Raw genomic sequence first — 23618 nt, forward strand, 5'->3', positions numbered from 1 at the left:
CTTGCTGGGGCTTATCAGGGTCTCCTAAGTTCTCCTGCTCTGTCCACATCCTACCTGGAATGTATTTGGCACGTGGCTCTGCTCCTATCCTCTGTTTCTCCAATCTGGGAACTCCTTTCTGCTACAACAATTAGCTCCATCCATCTGCCAGGTGGACGGGCCCTCATTCCCTTGTCCAAAGGTTCTTGCTTGATGGTGGCTTCTTCACTCTGGCCCTGGCCTCCCTCTGGTGCATCTAGAGGAGGAAACCAGGGAAGAGGAAATGAGAGCCCCATCCCATTCCCCTAGGAAGTGTCATCCTGTCTGGCTCTTTTGGCAGCTGGCACAGCTCGGCTTCTATTTGGGTTGTGAGCCCATTGCCTAGAGAGGAGGTGGAAAAACAAGTGCTCAAAACAAGTGCCCCTGGAGGAGGAGTTTGATGCTTAATGAATTATTCAGTGAGGAGTGCAAGCACAAAGCATTCTGGAAGAAAAGATGTTTTCAATATGAAGCCCTGAGACCCCCAGTGCCTCCCAGATGAAAAGCTCACAGAGCAGTCCTCTCGAGTGTGTTTGACTGATATTTGCTCCCCGATGCACTAAGCATAAGCCCAGTTTATTGTGTTTACAATTTTGTATCTTCAGAGCATAACCAATTCATTGCAAACACGAGTGCACTGGACAGTGGAGGCGTCGCTGAACTAGCTTTTCTCTAAAGCCAGGAATAATCCCTGGCGCAAGAGATCCAGTTTGATGAACTATTCAGTGTTCCCAAACCTCTATGCTTGGGGAAGATCAGAACAGAGAGACATCTGGTCTTAGGCAGCTCTGCTCAGGATAGAGGATTGTCCTTCCCAGGAGTGGATCGTGTTAGCAAATGAGGCCTATGGGGCTGCCTGAGACTGGACCTCCTGCCCCGGGACCCCCAGGGAGGCTCCTGAGGACCAGACAGCATTGTAAATACCCTCTCCAAAAATCCAGATAAAAAGAAACATGGATTTAACACTGACTTCTCCTTGAACCAGTTGCCTTTTTTTTTTTTTTTTTTTTTTTAACACACCAACTTGTATTCCATTGTCCCCATTCTCCAAGGCAGGAGTGCTCTGACTGCAGACAAGGACCAGCTGTGCGGTGGGAGGGTCAGCCTGCTCTGGTGGGGGTAAGGAGAGAGAGGAGGGGAAGCAGGCCTGAATGTCCTTACTTGGAGGGGTCGGGGGGTCAGTGACAGTGGCAAGGAACAGATTTTTCCAGCCGCTTTCAGGCTGAGATTTGCACTGCATAATCTGAATGCTTTTATCTGTTTCTGAAAATAGACAGGAATTTTTTCCACAGGCTGCTCCAATCTGGCCGTGGAGACGTGAGGGAGGATCATGGGGAGACAGTTGTATGGAGTCCAGTAAGTACGTTTTGTGACCCCCTGCCCTGCAACTAGCCCTTCTCTGTCTTGGCTCTCTGGAGCCACATTGTCCTAAAGCCCCTTGAAGTAGGGAGTCAAAGATGCTGGAAATACTTTCCATTCTGAATTCTGTAGAGCTTCTGAAAGACTGTCATTTCTTACTACAATATACATGACCAAAGAACCCCATGGTTAATATAAAAGGCCTTTGTGAGGTCATACGTACCTATCCAGAGGGAATGATTCACTGAGTCTGTCCAGGATGACATACATGAGAAACATAAATGGGACAGAAAGAAGAAAGTGGTTTGATCAGAAATCATAGTTTATGGTTGTTACCAATTCTGCAAATCATATTCTGCACCTTTGTCCTGGATTTAGACTACAAAGAAGCACGACAAATTATCTCCAAAGAGCTTCTGCAAGGTTAACTCTGGATTAAATCGACTCTATCTCTCAGCAGCTGGTCCCTCTCATCTCAGATCAAAAGGATCTTGAACCTTCTAAGTGAACTGCTGTCAAGCAAACAGCAGGGGAATCTCTAATATTATTTACATAACATTTTCTCTTTTCCAATTATGCATTGGTTTCTTCTTGGTGCAAGCCTATCTTATAAATATGGAAACCAAGACACAGAAAAAGAAAACAATGTTTAGGGTCACATAGAGAGTCAGAGGTGGAACTGGGAAAAGACGAGAGCCTTTTAACTTCAAATCAGTGTATCTAGATACCACCTCAACTTATTTCAACAATCCTTTATAATCACTATTCCTCCACCTCCCAAGAACAAAAAGTTATTTGTGTTGTGCATGCAGTAAAGCATGCCAATATTACTGGTTTTGCAACCCGGAGAGTTTCTTGGGGCCAGAGGTAACTGGTACATTTTTGAGGCCGGTAAGTTTGGGGAGCTTATTTGCAAGATTCCCCTAAAGTAAGTCTTATTGTGAATGGAAGCAAGAGAAGAATGCCAGTTTGTTCTGGAATGCTGCCAATGTCTTGTGTCTCAAGGACTTGTCTGTTGTCCTCGTGACCAAAGAACCCCATGATTAACTCAGGTTAGCAGTGAGGAGGAGAGAGAAAGAACAGAAACTTCAACTCCCACTGTCACCTACTGCAGCCTGAGGTCTCCTCTTGGACACCTCTCCTGCTGAAGACCCTGCCTGGGAACTGCAATTTGTGAATCGATTTCTTTATGAAGCAGTTCTTTCAGCTCCAGACCCTGCTGAGTATCAAGTGGTATGTCTCTTTCTTCGGCCCCCAGGAACTTTACACTTGGTACCACGGCATCATGAAGATTATTGCACTCATGGGAAGGCAATTTCAATTGTGTACAGCCCTGTGTGTCCCCCTGTGGTTAGCTCCTGGTCATCAAGGAGAACAAAGAATGGGAAGAAGAAGAGGGAGAAGGTCAAAGAGACGTGGGAGAGTGACTGGAAAACAGAAAGGCTGAGAAGAACATAATGGGAAGGTAGCTAGTAGGCTTTGCAAGTCTCAGGACATGCCAAAGAGAAAGGAAAAAGTGGGTGGTGGGGAGAACCAACGTACGCCCCTGCCTCTGCCTGCCTGCACCGCGGAGCTCGCACCAGGCCTGGACAAAGAGCCCAACCCTCTTGGACTTTGAAGCACCACACACACAGGGCTTCAAAAGAAAGAAAAGCAGGAAGTCGCTTGGTTTCGGGTCCTTGGAAAAGAAGTGGGCTGGCAGCTGACTCATCCTCCTGGGCTCCAAGTACCCAGCACACAGACAAGCTTTCCAATGCGGTCATTTGACCACCACTTGTAAAATACTCTGATTTGGTGGCATATAGGGCCTGGCACTTTACCAACATTATTCCTGACTTTGCCCAGAACAGCCCAAGGCAGGCAGGACTGCAGTTCTTTTATAAGAATTTTGTGGAGTGAAGTGAAGGGACAGACTTTTAAGAAAAGATGCTACAGTGGAAAAAGGATCAAATGAACAGAAATTATTCTCCTTGATCCACTGAGAAGCGTTTGTACGGTGTGACGAAGCACAGGGGCTTTGGCATCAGAAGGATGTGGGCTGAGATCTTGCCTTTGCCAGCTTGTGACCTACGGGAATTGGTTTAACATTTTTGGTCTTCAGTTTTAGCATCTACACATTGAGAAAATAATATGTACTTTACAAGGTTCTTGTAAGGTTTGGTAGTAAGATGTGCACAGTGCCTAGAAGTCCCACCTCCCCAGTTACCTATATACCTTTGTGGTACTTTGGAAAGGAATCATGATCATTTGATCCAAGCTATTCCTTTTGTCCAGAGAGGCAGATGGCTGATTCAAGATCACAATGGATGAAAACTATTGGCAGAGCTGGGACTTGGGCACCTGGCTTCCAGGGCAGTACTCCTTCCTCCTCACCTCCCTGCCTATTCATATAGGCGATCCCAATAGTCCTTGAACACAGCCAAGTGCATTTTTTTTCCTGCTAAATTACTGACTGGATGGCACTTCCTTGTGATAACTCTTCAGAGGAGAAGACACAGGTAAAAAGAAATGAACCTGCTATGTCCCTCAGGGACCAATTTCTCCCCTATCCTTTTACTACCCAGGCCATGGTGCAAAGCAGATAAACCCCCCATATCTTGGATGCTAGCAAGGGGCTGTAGGGAGACTCCTACTTTTAAGGTGCTGGTGGCTCCCTCAGGACTTCACAAGAGCTTGTCCTGCCTTCCTGGGAGAAGTAGCAATAGGGACTTACCACAGTGGGATGCTTTGGTAGCCTTGGCTTGTGGGAAGCCATTCAATAGCTGTGCAGGAAGTTGTATAAACCCTCTCTGCCAGTAAGAAGGTTCAACACTGGCCAGAACCTCAGGGACAGCTGAGCTATTAATGGCAAGTGAATCAACTCTGAGGCACACATACTATAAACTATATTTCCATAGACCCTGTGGCATATCTAGAGACCTTTGGGGAAAGTAGAGAGAGGCAGCCTCATCCCAGGCTGTTTATGTTAGTTCTCATCACCATGGGTAGTTTATGCATCTTTTTCAGGGCTGAGAGGTCTGCAGAGGAGGAAGTTGGGAGGGCAGGGTATTTAAGATGGAAGGAAAGAAGGAGACCTTCCACGGAGACTGAAGACTGCCAGAAGCCACACCCTGCTCCAATTTGGCCTCAGGGCTGAGTTCAGTGCAGCCGTCTCTGTCCCTTCGGTAGGAGAGGGACAGCCAGAGATGGGTGACAATGAAAGGAAACCTCTTCTCTGTCCCTTGCAAAAAGGGTGTGCGTTGGAGTGCTGGTGGCTAGGCAGGTGTCTGTCTCCATGGCCAGCTGAGATTGTGTCTTTTAGGAAAATGGTGCTTAGGTACTGACTAGAGAGAAGCTCCTTCCCACATGCCAGCACACCTGGGCCCGAGGCCTTCATGTGGCCAGATGTTTGCCAGGGGGTGATAGCAACCATGGGATCTAGGACCCAGGCGGCTTTGCCCTCAACCCACGAGGAGTGTCTGTGCTCCCTGCTGTGCATACTGGACGCTGGGCTCTGCGCTTGCAGCTCAGGCGAGACAGGGCCAGCCTACCCCTCTTCTTTCCCTGCCCGCACACGCACGGATGCACACTGCGCACACCGCATACATACACGGGCGCACACACACACCATGTAGACCACGCACACGCATGCACACGCATGCACACACACGCACAGCACACACTCGCGGCCTGACCGGCCCCAGCACCCGACCTCAGTGCGTGCGGCCGGGCCCTTGGAGCCCCGAGCTGGCGTGCGCTCTAAATATAGCTGTGTCCGACGTGATGGATGGGAAGGCATTTGCTCTCCTTTTCCTGCCTCAGCTTCGGGGCCTGAATCATGTTGGGAAATGACATTCTGTTAACACAAGCACTTTTGTTTCCTCCCGTGCTCTCTCATCATCCGGTGGGGCCCTGGCCGGGACTGGGTTTCAATGTTTAAATCCTCCCCGGGGGTCCATCAACACCCCAAACACTGACATTGAGGAAGTCTGCAGGCACCAACGGAGGGAAGCATCGTGGGCCCGGGAAGGACGTGTCGAGGTGCGGATCCCGTGGCCTCCCACCCCGATCCCCGAGACCGGCCCTGAGCACCAGACACCCAGAGCAGCAAGGCCTCCAGGACCGGGGTCCGGAGCAGCCTGGGCTCGGCACCAGGCTCTGGGGACCGCTCAGTGAGAGCCAAGCACAAGGGACCCAGACGGATGGCTTCCCTGCTACCTGCTGCTTCCAGCAGAGAGGGGCTCTGTTACGCCCCAATCAGACCTGCTGGGGAGCAGACATTCCAGCTAATGCAGGGGAAGAATTTTGGGAAACTTTCATAACTTCCCAAATTAAAGGCAGCTCAACTTTTCATGACCCCCTTGTTCTAAATTCTGTGAGGCCAGGGGTCCTGCTCGGCTTATTTTCGTATCCCTGTAAACCCCAACAGGGTGTTTGGCTCAGAATAGGTGTTTGGTACATTCTTTCTTTTGGTATGAAAGAAATAAATAGCACCTAGAGGGGTTCAGTGGGAGAACTAGACTCCTATACCTTTTAAAGAGTAAAAGGTGGGGAGCCTCTAACATCTGGAGATTCCAGCAGAGCCCACATGCTAGACCTTGAGAAAGATAATTTCCTACAGCCTATTCTCCAGCCTTGATTCCATCCCAGCTCAGGGATGCCTAGGATTCTCCTAAGCGAAGGATTTGACAACTCATCCCCCTCAGACAGAAACCAGCTCCTTCTGTGAAGCCTCTCTTTTGGTCCCTACATCTCGTTTCTATTTTTCTGCTTGGGTGTATACAGGGTCTTAGGCTAATGAAACCTGTTTTAGAGGACTTTTTTGAACATCCTCTTAACCTTTAACCAGTTCTCAAGCAAAGTGACAGAAACTTTGGGCTTAAGCAGTAAACCTATAATCAGAAGCCTCGGAAATTCACGTCTCTCAGTTCTGAGAGTTTCACTGTTCGTTGTTTAGACTAGGGCAGAACGTAACCAGCATCCAGACATGTGTAACCCATAGGCCCACATGTGATCATCTCTCCCATCTGTGAGATGAGAAACTTGTGGACCAGAGCCAAGGCCAGGAGAGGCTCCAGGGCTGGCAGTTAAACAGAGCCACAGACAGGCCCCCAGTGGCTAGCAGAGGCTTGATGCACATGCGTGAACTCAGAGGATGCAGATTTGCTACCTATGGCATGAGGTTCATGTAAGCAAGAGGCTGAGATAGAATTTCTAGAGCAGAGAGATAGGCAGACACCATGAGAGACTCTCAGATTCCAAAAATGGGAGCACAGTGAGAGATGCACACACTCTGGGTGCCAGAGATTGATGAAGAGTGCAGGGAATTTGGGCTTGGGAAGGAGGGGCTCTAGCTGGGGCTCTACCACCAGCTCTCAGGGTGACCTTAGTTAACTTTATTGGTAAAATGAGGCAGGATTGATCTTTAATTCTGTGATGCTAACACACCTTTGTATTCACAGATGTGGGATGAATCCATCAACAGAAGGAAGAGAACAGCCTCCTTGCCTCACCAGGTTGGTGGTGGGATGTTCAATGGTTTCTAAATAGAAGGATTCCCTTTGCCTTTTTCCATTTCTTGGCTCTTTCCTCATAATCCTTTGCAATAGGTCAAAAGTGCTCTTTCTTAGAGGGCCTGAACACAGTTTTGGTCATTAGAGCCCCATTAAATTCCACTCAACACCTCCTCCTCAGGTCCCCCTCCCTTTCTCTCCTCTCTCAGCTGCCTTTACACTTCTCTGGCTGCTGAACAAATGGAGAGCCTTCTCTCTGGGTTCTCTGGGCCTTCAGTAGAGGTCAAGTTGGACCTGATGCCCTGACACCTGACCAGTTCTTCCCTGGTCTCCTACTCACAGGCATTTCTTTAGAGATGTGTTCCCAGTTTGGGGCCTCTCTCCCTAACTCACCTTTCTCCGAGGGTCTTTGCTCTTGCTTGCTCTCTAAACTTCTTGAAGACTTTTCCTGAATCAATTTCTTCTCACATGTCCTCATTATTTCTTGTTTGGACATGTAACTCTTTGCATCTCTTTATTTTCTATTCTTTAGCTCTTATGATTATGGTCACCAGAGTATGTAGAAGACATTGCCCAGAGGAAAAAGACCATGCAGATCTAACGATCTAACTTCTCCTACTCCCCCAGTTGTGTCTATGGAGATAGGGTTACCACAATCTCTGAGAGCCTGGGGAACCTTACTTCTTGTAGGTTACAATAGCTAATAGATCCCAGGGATTTTCCAGAGTGGAGCCAAAGCTCATCTTCAGGATATTTACAGAGGTGACCAGAAATCTCCAGCACTGAACAACGCAATGCATTTTCACACAGTGCGTGTTCACTTTTGCTGAATCCTCTCTATTTGCAGGTGTCACTTCCTTGCTGAGGGCTAACTGCTCAGGAGGCTTTTGATCTGTATGTGAAAAAGCAACTAAAGTCGATCCAGCAGGCAGGCCAGTCTGCTAGCTCTCTCCTTCTTCTCTGTTTGTAGATGACATCCAAATAGCCCTGTTCTGGCGGGTTACCAGAGAAGTAACTATTCTAAAATTAAAGGGGAAGGAAGTCTTTGCAAAAAAAAAATTTTTAAAGTTGGGCCCTGTAATTTAACCTTTCCCCCAGTGAGGCAGGCTTCTAGGATAGCTGGTTTCATGCTGTAAAGATAAATGAAAGACCAGGTAGGTATGAGAGCACCTCCTGGGCTGTGGCTGGTGACTGGACAAGTCATTTATTCCAGGGCATAGCCTGGCTTCTTGCCGGGCCCTCTAGTGTAAGCCCAGCCAAGGAGAAACCCGAGTGGGGTGGATGACCCCCAGCGTGGGTCCTCTGCTTCCCAGCTAGGGCCTTCCAGCATCTGGTGGATGTGCACAATTAGTAATGCTTTTGAGGATAATGATTTGGTCTCATGGAAAAAGGAGAATTGGTCCAAGATAATGTCTGGTAAACTTTGACATTCCACCCTGAAGTGATCTTGCGCTCATGTAGAATCACTAACCAGCTGCGCGATCGTATTACAGAATCTTCCTCAAGGGCCAACTTGCTGTTGACTCCATCCCCAAATTCCAGATTTTCTCAAACAAAAGGAGCCCTGATGTGGAAGGCGCTGCAATCAGCCAGATGGAAGAGAGGTGTAGAGTGCCAAGATTGGAAGCACCCTTTGAGATGTTTTGGCCCAACCTCCCTCATTTTGTACATGAAAAACCTGAGATTCAAAGAAGAGAATTTCCTAAGGTCACTCAGTAGAAGAAGTGGGACAAGAGAACATGACACTCACACCATGGAACCCCCAGGCCAAAGTGTTTATTCACCTCTTAGGACAGCACAGCCTTCCTGACCCCATTTCTTAGATTACCTCTGAGGGTGAGAGTGTAGGCCAGAGGGGTAGTGATAGAATCTCTTAGTGCAAAGACATGACGCTGTGTTGATAGAGTCTGCCAAGAAGAGAAATCTTGCTGTTCTTAAGCAGAGAGGAGAAGGAGATGGTTGCAAAGTTCTGCTTTTACCAAGCCGTATATGCAAAGTTAAACAAGATGAAGCAAGTTGTCTGGGTCTGTGATCCCACCAGGTACCCGTTATCAGTGAGGTCTTTTCAGAGGATCAAACAGAAAAGAGCAAATGATGTCAGTCATTCAATGGCAAGTCTGAAGTGCCTACTTTGCGTAGGACATCGTGCTTGGAGCTAAGAGAGTAAAGTGTGGCAGAGAGTTGCAGCCACAGAAGCCCATCAATGGCAGTGTTTTTACAGGTGCACACTCACTTCTAGTAAGGAGTGAGTATTTCTTAATAGTCAACATATTCTCTTTATTCTGAGATTTTGTCCGGTCTTTTTGGGCTGTCATAAGGTAACTTTTTTACATTTTAACACTATCCTCCCAGTAAAATGTTGGCAACCCAATCGGGGTTCTCTTGAGTATTTTTGAAGCACGTTTGGTTGATGAAATCCAAAAATCTGGCAAAGGTAGATGTGGTTAAAAGGACACGGGCTCTAGAGACAGGCAGATACGGGTTCAAGAATCAGGGTTCAGCTATTTATGAGCTATGTGATCTTGGGAAAGTTTCTTAACACAGAGTTTAAGTTTTCTGCCTGCGATACAAAAAGTCTCTGGAGCATTGGGGAAGTGCACACCTGTGGAAGTACTCACAAATGTGATTGCCCATCTCAGAACTATTTCGTGTGCTTGTGCACACAGGTGCACCTGCACTGAGTCAGGTGCTGGGTGAGTAACAGAACTTTAATAGTCTTTGCTGTACAGGAGTTAAAAGTGTTGCTGGTAAGCAAAGTCTACCTCACCAGAAATCATGGGAGGGACATCAAGTCTCACATATTTTTTTCCTTTCCCTGAGAAGTTTCTTTGGTTCGGTAACAGGGACAAACTTTTCAGCTATTGTTTTTGTTGTTTTTTTGTTTGTTTTTTTTTTGTTTTTTCCAGCTATTGTTATCCATAGTTCACATTATATTGTTTTTCTACGGCTGGCTTTAGTTTATATATGGCTCCTTCAAAACTAATAAAGTTCCCTTTAAAACCTCATAAAATTTCACCTGTGGATCTTTATTGCCCACAGGCTGTGAGCTATGTCCGTTTGGTTTTGATAGATTTACCATTATTAAACTTGGGCCTCCATTTCCCACCAGTCCTACGGAGATGGCTACCTCCTGATTCAGCACAAGGTGCTCTTCCCTTTGTCTTCTAGTGAGTAAATATTTCAGTTCCCTGGGATTGAGCTTGGCTCAGGCGCAGTGATTCTTACTCTTAGGCTCCTGAGGTCCAGGAATTTGCTCCAGCTCTGGGAAGTGAGTATTCTTCATGAAGGCACCTCTAAGCTCACCCCAGCCTCCCCCAGGCTCCTCCCAGATGTCACCGCCAGGAATCCATCCAGAGGTGTTTGCCAACCTGCACAGGAATTGGCATTTCATAGATGACAAGAATGTTAAAGTAAAGGGCAATTCTCAAGTGCATAGAAACAATCCAAAATAATTTCTTCTATTGACTCTAGATTTATCTCCTTGGGACATTCACCCATTGGCTCTAGTCCTATATGATAGTCTCGTAACTATTTGCAGAGAGATGTCATGTTTCTCCTTTAACCTTCTTTTTTTTCCAGGCCAAATGCGACCACTTCATTGCATCTGGCTTTAAGAACCTGGTTTCTAGACTCCTTGCCATCTTGGTCTCTTTTGGGCTTCCTGTTCAGGTGTGTGTCTGAATTATAATGGAGTCAAGAAGCATCTTTAGGGTTAGATCTCTGTCTGGAAGAAGACCCTCCTTCCCAGAATGGAGAATAGACATGGCTGTCAGGGTGCACTTCAGGAGTAGCCAGTGAGTGCTTAAAGTTTACAGTAAGTTCAGACCCTGGCCAGGTAAGGACCAGTTCCAGGTAGTCCAAACAGGCAGGCAGGGCCCCACACTAGAGAATCTAGAAGAATCTGGGGGTTTAGGCCACAGAATCAGAATTAAGGAAGGACTACAGAGTTACCAACTGGGATATTGTGGAAGGAAGAAGGGGTCATCTACAACTGGAAGTAACTCAAGTTCTTAAGCTTAGGGGATTCTGGGTCCTGGATATGATTGCCATGTGGGAAGATCAGGGAAGAAACTGGAAGAACAGTTATTTAAATTGTTATTTAATTCTAAGCTTCAACAGAAGGTAGGGTGAAAGCTATTGACCTTGTCTGTATCATCAGGATTCATTTGCTTGGAAGGGGAGATACCCAACCCCTCCTGTTTTAAGCACAAAGGAAACTTACTAGTATATATAACTCCAAGGTACTGGTCTGAGGGTAACTCTTGCTTCAGGAACTATTGGACCCAGGTGACTCTATCTCTTACCTCCTAGCTGATGTTCCTTTTAAGCAGATGTTTCCAAGTGGTAGCTCCAGCAGCTTTCATTCATTTCCTCCTAATTTAAAATTCAGCTAGAAATGATTTTGTTTCCTAAGAATTGTAATAAAAAGTCCCAGAATTGGGTCATGTGCACATTTCTGGAGCTCCGAGGTAGGCAGCTGACCATGTGAGGCAGAGAATGGTGGAGGGCTGGTTTCCCAGAAGGAAATGAGGGTGGATCTGGGGAGGCACAGATGGTAGATGTCCTACACTCTGCCCCACTCCAGATTAGCTCTGGGTATCTGGGGACACAAGGCTCTAGATGGGGCAGTGAAAAGAGCTGGCAGTGGTAATGGGTTGAGTGTCTGGTCTGGCAGTTGGAAGATCTCTTCTTTGTGAAAACTCAGCCCAGGACCTCAGACATAGTCCAACCAGTGAGAGGTACAGAGGAGCCATCTCTGTAGTCCAGGCTCTGTCCCTTAACAAAAGCCCAGGCCTGGATTGCAAGTGCTTTTCTGAAGCTTCAACACTCCTACTGGATCCTCTGCACATGAATTGTCATTAAGGCATTCCATGTCCACCCTTTCTCAGCTGTGGTGGTGTATATTCAGGTTTTGCATTTTGCTTTGTCCCTTTCCAACATCAGGGGACATTTTCCAGGATGAAGAAAGTAACTCAACTCATTTTAAGCCATTTTGCTTCTCTTCATCTTTCTCTTCCTCTGGAAATAATCACAACAAAGCCTCATCATAATTTTAAAATCCAAGGCTTTGCTGGGTTTGGTAAGCCAGAGACTGACTTGGATGTCAATGCCAGCACCACACTGGGCTCAACTCTTGCTGAGTTGTTTATCTTACTCTGATCTTAATCTCAACACTCTTGTGAAGGCATTTTTAGGAGAGGGGCACTCCACAGTGTAGGGGCTTCTTGGAGAGGTAGAGTGACTTCATCCCATCCCTCACACTCTCCCCTTTCCTTTCCTTTTTTTTTTTTTTTTTTTTTTTAAGACAACAAGAATCTTGTCCTTCCCTGCCCTCCCTTTCAACTCTTCCACTCTCTGAGCTGGGGACTTTCCTGACAAAGTAACGTCGGAGGTGACAAATCATATACTGGTCACATTCCCCTGTCTGTTCCTCCTCTTGGCTACTTCTAAGCTAGAAAGTCTGGAAAACGTCAAATGATTCAGAAAGTGAGCTGAATGGGTTCTTCATGCTTCTCATTTGGTGCCAGGGAGCAGAGCAGTGGCTGTTGCAAGAACTGGACAGAGTAGGAGTTGAATTTAAAAAATAAATGATAAAAAGAACCCAACCATAGCTAAGGTCTCCCAGACAAAGTACTTAGGAAAAGCACTCAGTGGGGGACCATGCCAGGTTGTGGGTCTTCTGTTGAGACTGGAAGATAGGTAGAGCAGGGCTCTCTGCCTGCATGATGTTCTTGGTCAGTGCTTATAGGATCTGCACATGAGGCCACTGAAAAGGGAGTGACAACATTGGGCAATTGAAACAGTTGGAATTGGGCTCAGCAAAATCTCAGTGTGTGGATAGATGTGACACTTATCACATCCACAGGTGGTGAGCAGGCAGTTATGGAGAAAAGGCCCTCATGGGACAGTGACTTACCCCCATACTGTTTAGCACATTCAATAGGCTGGTCACACTCTAGTGGTGATGGCAGCCTACAGGTATGGTCTTTAGTAGCATGCAGCCCCCGTCAATGGTGAAGACTCACCCGGTTACTGCTGACTCCACTTTTTTTCCAAGAATCCCCCACAACTACCTTTCCACCCCTACCTCATACCACCTCAGTCCATTGGTTTCCAGGGTCCTGCTTTGTCCTGCTCCTACCCAGGGGACCATCTCTGGTTTCTGGGATGGGGGGGTGGTATTGGTGCAGTGGCTGAAGTGGAGTGGGCTGGTCTTCCCCCATGCTCATCCAGTCAATGTTGAGCATAAACTCTCTATCTTGTTTCCTTCAGAGTTGCCTGCTTTGATGTCATGAACCTTTTCTTTCAACAAAATCTTCCTTGTATAAGTTAAAAATTCACTTTTCAAAATTTTTAAATTTGGAAATAAGAAAAACATTGGCTTTTTTCCTTTTGCATTCCTGTTTCAGTAATCCTAATTATCACCAAATGACACAGATATCTTGAGGAGGATTAAGACTGAGAAAGCGTAGAAAAGCACAAAGATTAATATTTCAATATGTAATTACATTTCACTCTCATTGGTTCTTTGCAGCCACAAAATTAGGTGGCAGAAAACCAACTTCTACACATAGTCTTTTTTTTTTAATAACAATTGTATTGGGAGGTCTTCCACATACCATACAATTTACTCATTTAATGAGCGCTGGGTGTTACACTATATGTTGGCAAATCGAACTCCAATAAAGAAATATACAAAAAATACCCCAATTCACTCATTTAAAGTATATGATGCAGTAGATTTTTTTTTATCTTCTTCACAGAGTTGTCACAAATAATCTTTCAATACAAGCAGTGCTTTGAGAGAGAGAGTAGATACTAGGATGATTTTTTCCCCCCAATTTTGCAAAAAGTCCGACTCAAACATACTACTCTGCCCCATGTAAAATCCAGTCCAGTGTATCTGTGGGTACCAACCCCATACCTGCTCCAACTGGATTAGGGGGAAGGGAACTTACGTTCACTAATGAGCCCAGCCTTGACATAGATTTTATTATGTAATCTTCACACAAAGATTCTTCTTCTTGGGGAGAATACTATCCCCATTTCTCAGATGAGGTAACTGCGATCAGAATCATCCCCACTAGTGAGTTTCAAAGCTCACTAGTTTTAACCAGAGTCTACATGAATCCAAAACCATTCTGTCCAAACTCCTTCTCTTGCCTTAGATTGCCTCTGAGGGTAAAAGCATAAGAGCTGATCTTGAAAAGTTTCTGAACTTAGATTCTGAACTTCTTCTCTACTGTTCGGGAAACTCTTCATAGAAAGATGTGCCACAGACTTGTGTTCTCAAAATGTGGTTTTGAAATCACTGGTTTGTCTGCTGCCGCAACTAGGTCTCCTAGGTTGAGACTCTGGAGGTTTGGGGAAGACCTTGCTATGGGCTTCCCTGAAAAGGAACAGATGACATGGCCTAGTGGCCTAGTGCTGTGGGTTCAGGTCATGAGACCCTGGGCAACGGATGCTTCCAGAACCATCTTAGTATTGCCTTTAGTGCTGAAGACCCGGTACCCTGGGCAGAGGGGCAGACTCCGGGCAGACTCCTAGGGTTCGACCAGAATAGAGTAGGGACAGGCCTGCCTGCACATGGGACAATCAGCCCTTTGCCCTCAACCTCCGCCTCCTTCCTTGGACTTCTTGAATCTTTGGATATATTATCTTTTGCTTTCCTGGCTCCCTCTTTGGACTTTCACTTGTTTCTTTCTTTTCCAATAAAGGCCTCATGGTAAAGATTTAAACGATGAATGGTACCTCATGTTGGTAGGTAGATGGGAAACCTCATTTACCATAGGTGGGAATTTAAAATGGTGTGCCCCATTTGGAAGGCAATTGGCAATAGCTATGAAAAACTCAAATAGGCAAATTGAGTCTCAGCAGTTTCAGTTCATGAAATGACTAGTATGGGAAATACTTACACAATTGTGCAAAGATGTATGTGCAAAGCTGTTTGTTAGAGTTTTGTTTTTAGTTGTGACTACTTAGAAATAACCCAAACATGCATCAACAGGGGACTGGTTACTTCAATTGACATAGCTGTATCAAAGTAGTATGTTGCCACAAAAAAGGTAGTATTTTCATGGAGATAAGCTGATTTATGTGTAAGAGGTTGAGAGCAAAATGCATATTATAATGGTTAACATTTATTAGCAACTTATTATGTGTTGGAAATTTGTGCTTTCATTTGTTGTCTTACTTCTCAGTACGACCATATGAATATTACTGTTGTTCCTATTTACAGATAAGGGTTACAAAAATTTTTTTAAATCTTGCCTCAATCCCATACAGCAAATAAGTACCCAATGCAAAATGGAAACCTGGATCTCTCTCTCCTGAGTTTCCCAGTACAATCACGTTTTTGTAGAAAATGTGAGGAAAGTCTATGCACCCATTGACATTAGCCTGAGTGTTGAGTAAAGAAAAGTTTGCTTCGTGGACTTTATCTTTCTAGATTCCCCACGTGTTCTATATTTCCATCCCATGCAGAGTTAATCACCCTTTCTGGGGGCTTTCCAGAGCTGCTTATGCATACCTTGAATCCCCTTCACCAACTTCTACCTTAAACACTGGTTTCAATTTTTGTCACCACTATTACTATGCTCTGTCCTCAGGGGCTATCTCTGACTTACTCAGTTTTATATCCCCAATTCCTGGCATAGGTAGATAGATGGCTTCCAAACATCTGTTGAAACTGTGCAAGGGTATCATACACACTGAGTCAGGGTCAGGGGATCAGGTTCATGGTCAAAGTGTCAAGACAGATGGTCACTGTTGCTATTCTAGGGAAAGGGCCTGCTGATCAGACCAGGAGCTACATCTCCATTGTGCTAGAGTCACCTGAGCAAAATGCTGAGCCCCACAAGGAAGCTTTTCAGGGGCTTGAGTAGATTTGCTGAGAAGCTAGTAACCCTAAAGCTGCAGGACCTCTCAAGGTCTGATAACTAATTTTGCGATCTTTACCTTGGAAAGGGCCCTTCAAATGGCATAAGCTTCAAATCTAGATCTATCTCTTCCAGAATTTCTCTTTCCCTCTTTCTCAGGTGTACATTTCCCTTCCCTTTTCCTGAGGTGATCCATTATTTCCTAAATGTACCTCCAAATGTCATATTTCTCCATTGAATGTCTCCCTCATCAGTCACCTTAACTGTCATCTTCTGCACCTCAAAGCAATATTCCCCAGGAAGGCAGATTGCATGCTTTGGTTCTCCAGTGGTGTTCAAACACTTTGAGAAGCCCAGGGGAATAAGCATATTTATCTGTCATCAAACCTCAAAGGGCAACTGAAATGTCAACTGGTGTTGTACCAAGTTGCAACTGTACCTCCTCATGTGGGGACACTGAGTGCTCATGCTCACTGGAAGTTGACTGGAAAACACAGTCATCTAGGATTAATTAGAACATGGAGAAACAAAGCCATCTTAATGGGTCATTAAAAAAAAAGTCATTTGATTGGTTGGAGACCTAATCTTTCAAAAGCAAATGTTTAGGGAGAGGCACTTGAAAGCAAAAAATACTGGGAATCACTCCTGTAAACCTCAGTCTCCAGAATGATGAGATTTTGCAAAAGCAGAGCAGATCCTGAAGCTGGGAGTGAGCAGTTCTGAGCACATTGAGTTAGAATAAGCAGAAAGCACATGTCCTCACTACTGCAAATCTGTCACTCCCAGTGTGGGGCTCTCAGAAGTCTCCCTTGGAGTGAGACTTTTTATTTTCAGGAAGATATTACTGAATGGCTCATGATAAAAATCCCCTTACAGCCCTAGAGTCTGTGCATGTGGCCTGCCGCTCAGGGTGGTAGATAGAAAGCTAGAAGCTGCCTTTGTGTGGCACCTGGCTTAAGAGTGGTTCATCTTTTTTTTTTTTTTTTTTTAAGATTTTATTTATTTGAGAGAGAGAGAGAGCGCGCACACACAAGCAGGGGGAGGGGCAGAGGGACAAGCAGACTTCCCACTGAGCAGGGAGCCCAACCTGGGGCTCCATCCCAGGACCCCTTCAGATCATGGCCTGAGCTGAAGTCAGATGCTCAAACAGGTGCCCCAAGAGTGGTTCATCTTTTGAAAAGTCTCCCCTCTTAGCCCATCTCAGCTTAAGTGACACCCAAAAAACAAGGTCTGTGCCAGAGAGATGGCTATAAAAGCAAATCACATCTTTTTGAAACTCTCAGGAAAGGAAACAGTTGCCTTCCCTACACATGGGAGATGCCCCCTCTGCCAAGTGTCCTCTCCCATCCTGTAGTTCCAGCACAACATTCCTTCATTTCCAGAACTGACTTCTCCAGCATAGGACTGGGGCTTCTTCTACCCAATTCAGGGGCTTGGGTCTTTCAGAATCCTGATGGGATTTTACAAACCCCAACCAACACATAGCAATGAACAATTGCTCAACTGATTCCTTAAATACCACCACCTGGGGTAAACGTGGGCCAGCTGTTGAACAGCTGTACCACTTCGGCACTCAGCGCCAGAGGTGGAGCAGAGCTGTAATAAAACAAGATGAAGAGGAACCTCCCGGGCAAGACACGCACAGGAGAGCTGCAGCAGAGCCCAGCAGAGCAACAGCTCAGCCCCTTGGCCTGGCTTCTCCTTGTCTTTCCAGTTTTATTATAAATACACTCATATAAAACTAAGTACCACTCTACTTTTGTATAACACTGTATAATTTAAGCATTTCCCATGCATTATCTCATTGGATCCCTTAGCACTTAAAATTGTTTAAAAATTAGCTAAATTTTAAATGTATTTATAATTTCCTCCATCCACCCCATGTATTTTTTGCAAATGTCATCTGTCCCTTTCTAGTAAATGCGGTGTACACACGCATGCATGCAGGCACACGCACACACACACATTCCTTTCACCTTTTTTCTCTTTTTGAAAGCAGCCATTCCTCCTCTGACCAGTTCTCGTGACACCATAATCACAGGTTTTTGTAATTTTGCTTTCCTGTCTGAATCTCTAAGATTGTAATCCTTTGTTCCTTTGTCTGCTCACCTTTGGAAAAAGGTTTGTTCTTTGTACCTGTGGCTTACTTCTCTACCTCCAGCTCCCACACTAGCTTAGTCAATTGTCTGCAAATTCTTTCATGACCAGAGAACACTTAGAGGCATAAAAATTGGTGCCACCAAATCACCTCCTCCCTAGATCACATTCTAGCAGCTGCCCTTCTGCTTCTAAACATTATATTATTTTGAATTCAACTCTCTCATTACTGGTCAAGTGACCCTGGAATAGTTACTTATGCTCTATGAGCTTCCGTTCCCTCAGTGTAAAATCAAGATACTGGTAGAACCGACCTCATAAGCTTATGATTAAGAACTAATGAGATTGGGACGCCTGGGTGGCTCAGTGGTTGAGCATCTGCCTTCGGCTCAGGGAGTGATCCTGCAGTCCTGGGGTTGAGTCCCACATCAGGCTCCCTGCATGGAACCTGTCTCTCCCTCTCTGTGACTCTCATGAATAAATAAATAAGATATTAAAAAAAACTAACAAGATAATGATGCCTGTGTATCACAGAGACCCATGCCCAGTGTGGTGTGGGTGTCCACAACCTTGCATCCTAAGCTCTCCATCTGTTTTCTCATGAACTAGGAGTGCAATATCAGGAGAACACCACCTGCCTAGGGAATCACAAGACCTCTGTTCAGTTCCAACTTTTGACTCCTTGGATAGTCATTCTAATCTCATTTTGTATGTGATAAAGTGGGGATCATAAAAGTCTTCTGGATTCATCCATATACATGGTTGCAAAGATCAAATGGAAGGTGTACAAAAGTGCCTATAACTAAAGGTGATATACAGCACAATCATTATTTTTAAAAATTTTATCTGAGAAAGAGAGAGCATGCACACGTGAGCATGGGGAGGGGCAGAGGGAGAAGGAGAGAGAGAGAATCTCAAGCAGACTCTGCTGAGTATGGAGCCCCATGTGGGACTGATCTAATGACTCTGAGATCATGGCCTGAGCCAAAACCAAGAGTCAGACACTCAACCAACTGAGCCACCCAGGTGCCCCATACAACACAATTATTAGGAAGACATGCCAAACTCTCCTTTCTGGGGGCTATTGCTCCATTAGAGGGACCCTAATGATCTGTAAGAGGGAAACCTTGGTCAGAAAATGTTGGCTCAAAAAAAAAAAAAAAGAAAAGAAAATGTTGGTTCAGACATCTTATTTTGTAAGATCAATTCTAGGTGATCCTTTCCAGTTTTCTTTTTTGTTTAGTTTTTGACTTCTTTTTCTCTTCAAAGTGAGTGCCAAGAATTCTCCTTGGGCCCTTAGAGTAGAACTCCTGTTCTGTTAGAGAAAACTTGCTGGTAAAGAATAGGGACTCTGAAATCTGATGATCTAAGTTTGGGTCTTGGCTCTGTATGACCATGACCAGAGTTTAACTTCCATGCCTCAGTTTTCATTATCTTTATAATGGGTATAATAATATCAATAGTCATTACCATGGGAGAGATTTTATGAGGATATAGCAACTGAGAATAATGGATGAAGAATTTCCTCCCAGAAAGCAAATCCAAGGCTTGTTAGATTGGTCAACTAGGAATTTTACTTTCCTGCCAGGGCTAGCAGGATTTAATATATTCTATGGTCTAAGGTACATTCCTACTTTTCCTTTTTTTTGAGTTTTTGTTGCAGTTATACTGTTTCTTATCTTTGTATACCAGCTGTATTGGAGAAGATAAGATATCATTTCAGCTTACAGGCTGTGGTCATGAGATGCACATGTGGACCTGACAGGTAGCTTTGTGCAGGAACCAGAGATCCTGATCTTTTTAAAAAAGATTTTCTTTATTTATTTGGGGGCAAGGGAGAGAGTATGAGTGGAGTAGAGGAGCAAAGTGGGAGGGAGAAGCAGATTCCCCACTGAGTGTGGAGCCTGACATGGGGCTCCATTCCAGGATCCTGAGATCATGACCTGAGCTGAAGGCAGCTGCTTAACCAACTGAGCCACCCAGGTGCCCTTGGAGATCCTGGATTTGAACTGGACAAGACTTTTGGTTTTCATCTTCCATGTTTGGGGGGGTGGTGACAAGTATATGTAAAAGAATAGTGCATCCATGGTGCTGAGGGACCAAAGGAGTTACAGTGGCAGATATCAGTCAGTAGCTTATCAATATTCATTAAAAATTACTTTCTCTTGTGGTTTTCCCAGTGTAGAAGTAAAAATATAGTTCTTGATTTCCCAGCTTCCTTCCTGCTGCACATGACCATATAATTCAGTCTGGTCAATGACATATAGGTAAAAGTCCACTGGGGAAGTCTTAGCTTCCAGAGTAAAAATATAAAGCCTTGTAAAGAAAAAGTTCTTTACCCTTTCCCATCCTCCTGCTTTGAACATGAATCCAAGGCTACAAGGAGAGTAACAAGCAAGGAGTGAAATCCAAGAGGCCAACCATGGATGAAAAGACCCCAGTGAAATGACAGAGCAATTGCTCCCTTTGACCTGCCTGCATCCCCACGCTTAAACTGTGACTCTCCTATCTGTTTAAGCTATAGTTGGGCTTTTTTTATTTGCAGTTGATTATAATCCTAGCTGGCATAAGAGCAGGGATATTACAATTAAAAACAATAACTCTCCCCTGAAATGGGGTCCCATGAAACACCAGGTGATGTGAAAAAAGTTGGCTGTGTGAGTAGTGAAAAACTTAGGTGATTGTGGAACTGACACAGAGGACATTCTGTTTGCCCAGGGACTCTGAGCTGTAGAAGAGGATGAGAAGTTTGTCTCTCATGCAAGAGTTGAGGATATGCTGTTCCTTGGAAGATGCCCAATGTGATCCTGTGTGAGACTAGACAAGTGTAGAACAGTAGACCAGCCAACCAACACTGGGCCTGAACAACTTCCTACTACTCCAGAACAATTGGACAAGATAGAGTTGAGATGAGCTGTAGATAATTCTAGGAGACTGCATGCGCATGAAACCAAGCTTGATGTCTAATTTTAGATATGCTGTCTGATATCTAAAATGGGATTTAGGGGATCCCTGGGTGGCTCAGCGGTTTGGCACCTCCCTTTGGCCCAGGGCGTGATCCTGGAGTCCTGGGATTGAATCCCGCGTCGGGATCCCTGCATGGAGCCTGCTTCTCCCTCTGTCTGTGTCTCTGCCTCTCTCTCTCTGTGTCTCTAATGAATAAATAAATAAAATCTTTAAAAAAATAAAATGGGATTTATTTTTCTTGAATATTCTTGGTCCTTTTTATAGGTTTCATTTGAAAAGTGTCAATCATTTCTCTTTGCTCTGGAGATGGGCACAGTGCTGCTAATGACTCTCCCAGGTTAAGAAATAGAGAGGAGCCAGCCAAGCTGGAGCAGAGGTATGGAAGCTCTAAGGACAGGAAGGCTGCAGAGATTCTGTGTCTGCATCATGTTTTCATAAGCTCTTCTTCCTTGAACCATTGATTTCCTTCCCAACAGCCCTACACTGTTTTATTTTTTTAAGATTTATTTGAGAGAGAGAGAGAGAGAGAGAAGATGCAGAGGGAGAGGGAGAGTCTCAAGAAGATTCCATGCCCAGTGCAGAGCCCAATGTAGGGCCCAATCCTACAATGCTGAGATTATGATCTGAGCCAAAACTGAGAGTCAGATGCTTAATCAACAGCACCACCCAGGTGACCCTACCTTGTTTTAAATTAACACCACTTTGAGGCACCATTGGTCACTTTACTATATTCCCATGCTTTGCTAGATTTGTAGGAAGTTGTGTGGTCCTTAGCAGTAAAGTAATTGGCCTCACGAGCATGCTCCCTGTCATCAGCCCTGATGGCTTCTGCTTTCTTGATCTGTAGTGATCATTTGCTGGACTATCACTTGAGTGGCTCCCAGGAGATAAACTGCAATCTGGCCTTCTCCCCACTATGGGCCACATTCATCTTTCCCTTGGTCCTCTGAGGTATCAATAGATCTTGTCCTTTTTCTTGATTAACCATCTTGATCTTCACTCATCTCCATGATCCTGTTGATGGAGACTTTTCTCATCTACTTTTTGATGTTTGCTATTTCCGCTTCACTTCCTTTGCCTTTATGGGGGAAAACATGCTCTGCATTGATCACTTCTAAGCAAGGGGAGAACTATTCTGTTAAAGTCCTTGGCATGGTGCCTCCCTTTGAGCATTTTTTAATGTATTTTTAACATGTCCTACTTCTTCATGGCATCTTGAGAAGGGAGTACGTCTCCTTTCCCCTTAGTAATATTTTTTTATAGTTCTAATATTTCTTCCTGTTCCAATAGGAATTCGCGTATGCTCTATTTGATCTTGCCAAGTTTCCAAGACTTTGAGAATTCTATTTTGATCAGGACAGAGGATTGTGGTCATCACACCACTTTTATGAGCCTTGTGACTTTGGGTCAGTAAGCTCTGTGCACCTCTGGCTTTTCATTTACATATAAGGATAAATATACTTTACTGAAAGGCAAGGGATGAATGAGATAATTTCTTGAGCTTCTTTACTGCTTTAACACCTGGACTTCTATGATCAGAAAAGAGATGATTTTCATTTTGTAATAACCTTTATTCCATTCATGTATGTCCTGTCCTTTTCATTAGCCTATTACTCTCTTACTTTTCTTTTATTACATTTATGTCATATTATGGGAATAAAATTTGTATAGCCCTTACAGTATTCAGAAACCTAGCTTTTTTCCATGATTAGCACATGTAACTAATGAGATTTGAATTCTGTGTCCTTAAATATTGTTACGCAGGGGTGCCTGGGTGGCTCAATTGGTTAAACATCTGACCCTTGATTTCAGCTCAGGTCATGATCTCAGCAAGCCTGGTGTTGGGCCCCACGCTGAATGTAGAGCTTGTTTGGGATTCTCTCCCTCCCTCCCCCCTGACACTCCCTTACCTTACATGCACACTCTCTCTCAAAAAATAAAAACATTGTCACACAGAGTGTCATTGTGCTATGCTTCCTCTCTGTCACTCTACTTAACCCCATATAATATTATATCAGGAATTCAATGCAAAGTTAACATATGTAGCTTTACCTTATTTTTTTATTGGCTAATATTCAACTGTATGGATTACCAAAATATGTGTAATCATTCTCCCATTGAGATAATTAGATTGTTTTCAATTTTTTGGTACCATGAGTAATACTGCAATGAATATAAGTATTCATGCAATTATTTCTGTAAGATATTTTCCTAGAAGTAGGATTATAGCTTCTAGGATATGCTCACTCTTAGTTTAATAGCAATGAATTCTTTTTTTTTTTTTTTTTTTAGTTCCTTAAAGATTCTATTTATTTATTCATTAGAGACACAGAGAGAGGCAGGGACATAGGCAGAAGGGAGAAGCAGGCTCCCTGTGTGGATCCCGATGTGGGACTCCATCCCAGGACCCTGGGATCATGACCTGAGTGGAAGGCAGATGCTCAACCACTGAGCCACCCAGGGGCCTCAATAGCAATGAGTCCTAAATCATTGCATCCATGCATGATACTTGCTTTTTTAACATCTGCCTTGGCTCTGTCCCTTTTCCTCATGACATCTCAATTCTTTTTTCTACACTTAAGGCATTATCTTAAAAAATATACATATGTCCTTTCTTTGATGCAAAAATTCTGGAAATTTATCTTATTGAAATAATTAAGGATGAGTACAGAGATTAATTGTAAGGATTTAAAAAATTATCATTATTATTAAGTACCTATTATGTGCCAGGCATTGTATAAAGTATTTTAGACATATTATTTCACTTAATTATAACAATAGGTTTGGGTGTAGGTACTATTTTTGA

The 23618-nt window shown here is 44.4% G+C and overlaps 1 long non-coding RNA gene across 1 annotated transcript; it reads left to right on the top strand.

The window, feature by feature from the left end:
• The first annotated feature begins 1073 nt into the window (after positions 1-1073).
• On the top strand, positions 1074-20687 carry LOC121490726. The gene is made up of 4 exons (XR_005987757.1): positions 1074-1137; positions 1311-1374; positions 6819-6872; positions 20564-20687. It is a non-coding gene; the product is annotated as an uncharacterized LOC121490726 (long non-coding RNA).
• Positions 20688-23618: the final 2931 nt, after the last annotated feature.

Source organism: Vulpes lagopus, chromosome 5 (genome assembly GCF_018345385.1).
Source record: "Vulpes lagopus strain Blue_001 chromosome 5, ASM1834538v1, whole genome shotgun sequence".
Lineage (NCBI taxonomy): Eukaryota > Metazoa > Chordata > Mammalia > Carnivora > Canidae > Vulpes > Vulpes lagopus.